General features: G+C 32.6%; 1 long non-coding RNA gene across 1 annotated transcript; it reads left to right on the plus strand.

The window, feature by feature from the left end:
* Positions 1-430: 430 nt before the first annotated feature.
* On the plus strand, positions 431-8,718 carry LOC139426760 (uncharacterized). Its single transcript, XR_011637966.1, has 3 exons — positions 431-559; positions 6,996-7,188; positions 8,443-8,718. It is a non-coding gene; the product is annotated as an uncharacterized lncRNA (long non-coding RNA).
* Positions 8,719-9,267: the final 549 nt, after the last annotated feature.

A 9,267-nucleotide genomic window follows, 5' to 3' on the forward strand; every position in this document is an offset into this window, starting at 1 on the left:
ATACTCGGGGAAAAAAATATTTACTCCAGCTATTGAAAGTAAAGAGACATTCAATAAATTAATTTTGTTTCCTATTATTTATGCATTTTAGTTGAATAATAAAGATACTATTAAAATGATCGCGGGATGAGAATTAATTTATACATCATTGTGCAACTAATCTTGCCCAGTCTTGTTCCCATTTTATTATAGATTATATAATATATACCATTTTACTACCAAAAAAAAAAAAAAAAACACTTTTTTTTATTTCACATTACGGATCAGTTTTCCGAAAATATTAAATCTATTATTGAAACAGCGGGAAATAAAGGTTAAAATGTAGGTGCAAATCTGATGGCTTTTTATTTGTCAAATATAAAGTGATAGATAAAAAATATTATGTTTTGTTTATATAAAAAAATTTTCTATGTGTATGCGTTGTAACTGCAAACATATTCTCCACTGTTATTTCTGAGGTATAAATGAACATACATACATTGCGTAAAATTTTTTTAAACAACGTACTGAATCATGATGAAAGTATTTATTTTCTGCTTTATAATGGTCTTCCTTTTGGGTAAGAACAATTTTTAATTTATTACCTACATTTCTTTTTCTGAACATTAAAAAAGCATCAAAAACTAAAGTTTATTTTACTACTATTTATATGAATTATATTATCAGCAAAGCTCCTTTTTAATAAAAAGAATTCATTCAAGAAAATTTGTTCAAGTCTCATTCACAGTTATGCAATGTTGACAACAATAATTTTCGTGATCGCAATGAAGGAAAAGTAGAACTATATTTCCCTCGTAGAAAAGTAATGTCCAGATTCCAGCGTTGCTTTGAGTTGAGGCGGTAGACAAACTCTGAACAGTTTTAGGAGGTGGGGGATAAATAATTCAGTTAATATTCCCTTTGAAGCTTCCTTTTTTAACAAATCTAAAAATTATAATTTTATGAACATTTTTTACATCATACCCTCCAATATTTAATGTTATGGTGAAATACCTTTTTGAGCAGAAGTGAACTAAAGCAATTTTAATACAAATAGAATTTTTATAAAACTGTTTTCAAATTATAACAGCATGATCACCCGTCTAATTGATATTAAGTAAAGCTGTTTGAAATATTTCTATGCAATTGAATTCTTTTAATTTGTAAAAATGGAAATACACTACTTTTACTACCGCGAGTAACTACATTCTAAAACTAAGGATGGTTGGTTGGAGTTTATTAGCACAAAAGCCAGGAATACCTATATTGCGCCATTCACAAGGTTCAAACTAGTCTCAAGGTCAAACTGATATGCTTTTTTCCTTAAAGTACAGACTAAAGCCTATAGTCTTGATAAACTTTAAAAAGTTGGGAAATATAGAGTCACCAAGCAATGATTGAAGATTTGAATCGCAAATGTTTCAATCGCTTGCAGTTTGTTAAAATATGTTTAATACTAATGTCAACACGACATAGAGAACAATTAGGGGTAAGTTCAGATTTTAGTAAATGCATGTGGGTAAAACGGGAATGACCAATATGCAGTCTAGTGATTGTAACCGGGGTTTTATGATCAACATATCGCTCATGGGCTGCAATAGTGGCACAACTAAAAAAACACGCGTTTTAGACTAAGAACAGGTGTAAATAGGAAAATACACATTCTTTTCAGCCGCAATACTCAACAACTCATAATTAAACTTGAAGGTAATTTTCGTTTAAGCAAACTAAAGCATTTCTTACGCATTTTCAGTAGCAATGAAAACTTTAAACCCACTTATCTCAAAACATGATTTTTTAAGTTGTGCCGCTATTGCAGCACATGAGCGATATATTGTTTTAAAGTTCTCAAGATAAGGATAAATTAGTTTATTATTAAGTTGTTTATTGAAATGTTCTTTCCAAGCCTGTTGTACTGTAGATTCACATATTCGTTTAAAATCAAGAGCTGTTATAAGATTATTGCTTACATTTTGAGTGGTTTTAGCCGTAACATCAGCACGGTCATTCCCGCTTATGCCAACATGTGATGATAACTAACAAAAGAAGATAGTAAGCCTTTAACCACATAATTGTATAAAGCAGTTTTGAATTTTACATATCATGGACATAAATATCCTGTTTTGCTTTTTCGACAAGTGACCCTGGATATCAAGGGAGCATTTGATAACGCAGACTGGGCATTAAGACAATTATCAATCAATTAAATATACCCTACAACATCAAATGCATTATTTTTGCTTTCTGAATAACAGAACAGTCACTTACGAAGATAGTAAAGGCTATGTTTTTGACAAACGTAAAGTTAAACTGGGTGTCCCACAGGGCTCATCATTAGGCCCAATACTATGGCTTATTTATATTAACATAATTTTTAAACACTCATCACTCATTGATTTTAGTCTTTTTAGGGATTTTGATGTTCAAGATTTCAGAATAATTGTTTTTGTTGATGATGTTTTTGTTCTTTTAAAACATGCTATTTTATACAGATTTGATCTGCTGGCGACCCACGTTCTTACCGAATTGTCAACCTGGGCCAAGACACATAAACTGAATTTTAGCCAGGAGAAAACTAAAATCATTGTCTTCAATAAAAGTAACAAAAAGATCACTCGAGCACCATTAAGATGAGCCAAAACAACACTAATCTGAAAATTGTTACTTCACTTAAATATCTAGACATTATACTTGACCCAGGTTTGACGTGGACTTCTCACTTCAATAAAATTAAGAAAAAGATAACAAATTTCAACCAAATGATAAAAAGGGTAGCTAGATCCACCTGGGGGCTAAGTCCATTCATCCTTAAAAAGATATATCTTCAAGCCAGCGAAAACATAATACTCTACGCCGCCAGTGTCTGGTATAGAAATACTGTCAAAATCAATGATAAGCTTGGCGGATACTGGCGGGCGTAAAACCAATACACCTGAGGGTGATTGAAACAATTTACGATAAAAAGGATGAAATGTGGATGGAAAAAAGACATTTTTCCAATCATTCCAAAAACAGTCTTTGACTCAATTTCAAGCAAAATCAAATATGACAATAACAGCCCCAAGACATCCAGCCACTCAGATCGCTGTGCCCTGTGGATATGCGTCACCAAAAAACGTAGGATGGGAAATTTATACAGATGGCTCTAGGATGGAGGTCGAACCACAGCAATTTTGGACAGATATTGGAATCGTTACAAAATACAACGAAAATACTACCGCAAAGACCTCCTCCAGAGCATCTGACTATTGTTCAATCTTCGAGGCCGAGCTGATGGCAGTTAGTGAGGCCATGAATTTCGCTGCAGAAAAAGAAGGACAAATAAGTATTTTTACAGATTCGCTCTCTTCATTGCATGACCCTACTAGCCCAATACATAAAAACACAATTGTTAACGAAATTAAAAAGAATTGGAATAAAGATATCACACTTAACTGGATAAAAGCACATGTGGGTCATGACGGCAATGAGGAAGCGGATAGAGCAGATAAGGATGCCATCAAACTCAACCTCATAGAACACCCCACATGGCTTACCCCCAATCAGGTCAAGTCTGTAATTAATGAATACATCATGACAAGGTGGAAACAAGAGTGGACATACTCATCAAAGGGACTGCAACACACAAATTTTTTAAGGACCCTAAAATATCAAGACTGCAGGCCAACTTTTACATAAATCAATTTTTAACCGGCCACGGCGTGTTTGGCACCCATCAATCAAGATTTTTTAGAAAATTCTCAATTTGTACTTATTGTGACTCTCAACAAGATATAATACACTTGATTAGTCACTGTCCAAAATTTCATGCACGGCGGGGCACAGAATTCAAGGAACAAACAGAACATCAGCTATTCTCAAACTTGGCCTGCAGAAGAATGATTAAAAACATCATCAAAACTACACTTGAGGATATGTTAAATCCACCAGATTCAATTAACAATGTAACCTAGCTGTCACTCCACCGTGCCAACAAATTCTATTAATTCATATTATGATATTTGTTTCAGTCAGACTCTTTGGCTATCCATGACTTTTTGGACTTTTTAGTATTTTAGACTTCTTAGTGACTCTAATATTTTTATGCTTTATTATACCATTGCATTTCATGTTTTAAATATTTTCACATTGTATTTTATATTTTATAAGCCATTTATACTTGTTGTTGATGTAATTTTCGAGTTTTATGTATGTTTCTACTCTCGTGTGCCCTTGTATAGGGCGGGTCGAGATACGAATAAACAATATCATGGGGTTTATGGCCGGGATAGCCTGGTTGGTAGGGCACTGGGCACATGTCCAAGAATTCGTGGGTTCGATCCCCGCCGGCCGAAGACTCTCCGTGTAGTAAAGGGTAACTGATGTACGTTAAATCTGACGAGTCCTCCATGTTCCCACAACAAATCAATGCCTATGGGGGTACTGATCCAAGAGTTTCCTTGTCTTCTGGATTGGTTCAAAATTACAAGGCTACGAAGTTGAACATAAGTAGTTGTAAACCCAAAATTGGGTCTCAGCTGTTCAACGACGGATAAAATAAAAATAAAATATCGTGGGGTTTCGCCCGATGTGAGCAACACTTGACATAAAACAGCGGGAATCAGTATAAATTATCCACTTGCGGTAGGTTTGGTCAGAGATAAAATTAAGAGCTAGCGAAATAGCGTATCATTTTGAGGAAAAAATTGATGAGTCTTGATGCAATTGTTCAGATATATTAAAATTTTCAATAACAACCCCACAGCCAACGTGACTATCATTTTTTGAACCATACATTTCCATAATTCTTGTAGGGTATGCAACATATCACAGCATTTTATCTAGCAATATTATTAGCCATAGAGAAAAATTTAATCATTAAATAATTTAAATTCATCTGTTTTTGCCACTCTGAATATCGTTAACAACATATTTTTTATTAAATGATATATTGAAAATTTTTATTTATATGCTATGTTTCATCACGACAAAAGTCGAATGTTTCTTCATTTACTGTTATGTAAATTGTTGATTGAGGTTAAAGACTTAGGAAAAAGAAGTACTGATGTTCTTGCTTCCTTACTTTGCATCCATAAAAACGTAATAAGCTAGTATAGTAAGAAGCCTCATAGAAATGCACGACCTATTCTTCCTAAAAATTTAAAAAAAATCATTGTGAGCAAACAGTAAGCTGCACATCCACTAAAATAAAAATCTATTCAATTAACTGAAAGCAAAGGTGAAGCAATGTTATCATATAAGGTAAAACTGAATTAAGAGGATAGTTATGTCGTCATTTTGAGAATAAAATGTGTTTTGGATGTTAACATTATCGAAGTTAAGTTTTATTTAATAAGTTAAGTTTTTAACAGCCTCTTAGGTTCTCACAGTCAAACATATAACCTTTAATTTGTTGACCTCGGGGTGATTTTATGCTGCTAAGTTAAATAAAGACCTGATGGTTTTACAAATACAGTGCAATCTGTTTTTGTGCGGTCCTTTTTTATGCGATTTTGTTTTTGTGCGATTTTATTTTTGTGCGATTTATTTTTGTGCGGTATATGAATCTTAGCGGCGTTAGCACCAGTTTAATGTTTCCTATCAATGTGCATATACATGTTGTGGACGAACTCTAATTGCGTGGTCTCCTTGACAACGATGTATCTGGACTTCGCGATGCTCTGTTTATTTATTTTCATTAGTTCATTTATTGTCAACTCCATTTTCTCTTTTGTTTAAAATTTATTCTACGCTAAACAAGTTGAAGTAAGTCACTAAAAAATCGTCTGCTGTGTTAAAATACTTTGTATTTTAAATGTAAACCATTATTTTTATTCTGTAAATTCTCGTCTGCGCGTATCTCAAATACTATAAGCTTCGTGTTCAGAGTTTTATACACGATTCATGTGATTAAGGATTCATTTTATAGTGAGATTAAAGGTAAATAAATTAATTACTTTTGTTTCTATTTATATGTAGTTTTTATGATTTTTATTTTATTTTATCTGATCACTGACTTTATATTTTTTTTTATTTTTCTNTTACAGCAGATAAAATATATGCAGAGATCCATATTTCGAAAAAATTGGAAACGCATTTTCTTAAAATAGATACCAATGCGGAAAGACGCTTAAAATTCCAAAAAGAGCTGAGATGCATGTCTCACTATCGTGACGTTTACAAGCAATTAACCAGTCGACCGTCGTCACAAAAACTGATCACTGACATTATAGTACCAAAAAACAAATCAATTGAAACCCTATCTTCAAGCGACGAAAGAGATTTTCAACCAATTCATCAAAAGAAGATGCGCGTTTTGGATTACGACGAATAGCAGCAAACTATTTAATGTATAATTTGAAAACTTCTCCATGTATATGCGCAATGAAGAATTAAATATTTTTACAATTTCTTTAGGTCTAATTTAATTATTTAATTTAATTGAAAGCAATCTCTTATCTATTTCATGAATCATTGATGTATTTTCTGAGTCCGACTTTTTTTATGCGGTCCCTATCAAACGCATAAAAAAAATTAGGTTGTATATCGTACAAAGTTGTTATTATATGTAAGAATTTATAAAATTTTCGAATATTTTTTTGTACGATTTCTTTTATGCGGTCCCTATTCACCGCCCAAAAAAGCTTTTACTGTAACGTCCAATGGTGTTAGGAGATTACTATTTAAGTTGTGAGTGGTTTTAGCTATATCAGCACTATCATTTTCAAGAATGTTTGTATTAAAGGGTCGGTGTAAACAAGTTATATTCAGATTTATAATTATGGGAGCTTATTGTGAAATAATGCTATAAAAATGTGAATAATAATAATTTAGCAGAAGAAATAAGAGTAAATTTCTGTGCTGTTAACTGCATTATTAAGGGAAGCTCGCTCTTCACGAAGCGAGTATATTAATTTTTTGTAATTCTTTAAGATATATTTTTCTGTATTCATTAAGATTGATTTATATTAATGATTAAGACTATTTTATATTAATGAATAAGACTATTTTTCTGAAACAATCTTTCTTACATTTAGTTGAAAAAGGGGAAGCAGATACTAGCTATGACTGTACCCATGCATTTCATGGTGGTGTAGGCAAATGTCCTGATGAGGGTCCTATATATGAATACGACCAAAATTCAAATGAATGTAAATTATCTGAACATCCACTCTGTAACTTTGGACCTAACAAATTTTATTCTAAAGAGGCATGCGAAATTAAATGCGTGTAAGTATCTTTTTGTTAAAATTTTCACTAATCAATAATAATTCTTCATAAAAATAGGCGATACAATAAGTTCTACAATGTTAATTTTGTAATATTAATTTTTGCAGGTTTAACCTAGAATCTATGTAAGATAATATTCGTAAAAATATGCCCAAACATACTTATAATACTTAAGATCAATATGTCAAAGTCAAACACGAAACAAGTAATTTGATAGTTCTCGCGTTTTTTTTCTCCAGAAATTAGCGTCCAGAATCAAAAATTCTCTCAAAACTCATATTCCAAAAACTATTTCCTTTGAACAACATAATCAGATTCGCCGACCGGCCTGTGTAGGGGGCTGGGAACTGTCCTTGCACCAGAAAGGTTCAGGGTTCGAATCCCGGGAAAGGCATGGATGTTCTTTCCTTCTCTGTATTATCTGTCCTCACTGTGGGAGTGACGTTGGCTCACCTAATATATGGTGCCCCTGAAAGAGAGGCCAACAAAATCGCCCTGAATATGCCTGAATTGACGGATGTTAACACAGGTAGGCATTAGAGAAAAAAAAAAAAAAACACATAATCAGATTCTCGAACAACCAATTGACTGAATTGATGAGGTGAAGTTTCGTTTTCTATTTTTTGTACTTGTGATAAATCTGGGCTGGAGTATTCAAAAGCAACAATAAGTTTTACAATGTTCGCCAAATATTATCGCCAAAAAGATTAAAACAATATATCTCTTATGACTGGAATCATGTTCAATTCTCAATCAATACACCAGATGGCAGCACCAGACTATTTGAAATGCGTGAAGAGATATTTGTTTTTAAAGGCATATTTGCGATTTACCCCTAAATTAAAAATGAATACACATATTGTATTTACACTTAATTTTATACACTTTTCTTGAGTAAAAAAAAGGAGGCTTTTAAAACCGTTCTTTTCACATAAGATCTTACGCGACCATTAAGAGGTTAATGAATTTTACAAGATCTTACGCGACCATTAAGAGGTTAATGGACTTTACTATTATACAATATTTGAGAAAGATTTGGAAATCATTAATATTTTTAACCTTCTTAAATGTTAACTTTTAACTGTGTATTCAATATCTCTATAGCATGATGTAACCCCTGTCGGATTAAATCATCTATGTTTGAATTATTCCTGTCTTTTTATCCTACTGATAAAGGTGTACCATCGTGACACCGAAATAAGTATTGGTTTTAATGAATTTCAGTTTTAACATGTTTTTAATTTTTTTTTTCAGGAAAAACTAGTTGAGGAAGTTGGAGAGTAATGTAATGGAAGAAATATAAGACCTCATAAATTAAAAAAAAAAATTCTTTATAAAAAAAAAAAATTATAATTCCTCTAAAATTACATTTTGTAACAGAAAATATGCAAGAATAATCGTTTACTTGCAATAATTATATGATAAAGTTGAAGAGAAATAATAAATTGCTTCTAAAATTAATCCTTTTACGCAAAAAAAACTTCCAACACCAATACATACCCATTCTTTTTATTAAATTTCACGATAAAATTTGTGTATGAACTTATCGTTGTTATCGACAATGTCAACCTTCATCCATGAAAAGGTAACCCAACATAGAATCGAGTTTACATGTCTTATATACTAGTAAATTGGAATTGTAGTAGACACACTACAAACTAAATATAAACATAACGAAGATGTAGAATTGTATTCAATATAGGGGGTTTAAAGGCATAAAATGCTGCACCAAGTTGGGTATTTGACTACAGCAAACAAAGCGGGGTTTGAAACGGCTCATTCAATCTAAGTAATGCGGGTTACATTTTACAGAAAGTGTTTCACACTGAAATATTTTTGTACTGAAATGCTTCAAGTTAGAGGAAATCAGAGAGACTTAGTAAAAGAGTTATGGCATTAATCAACGAGTGTAACCACAAATTAAAAATGGTAAATTGGAGAATTAGGAATGATACCCACCAAAGAATATCCCGCTTCCAACTGTGCCCTGACGATCATCGAAGACGTGTTTGGAGACGCACGGGGCAGAGGGGGGGATCCTGCCTTCACTATTGCACGCTGCACCGGCCCTCAACATGG

The sequence above is a fragment of the Parasteatoda tepidariorum genome, chromosome 10, assembly GCF_043381705.1.
Source record: "Parasteatoda tepidariorum isolate YZ-2023 chromosome 10, CAS_Ptep_4.0, whole genome shotgun sequence".
NCBI lineage: Eukaryota > Metazoa > Arthropoda > Arachnida > Araneae > Theridiidae > Parasteatoda > Parasteatoda tepidariorum.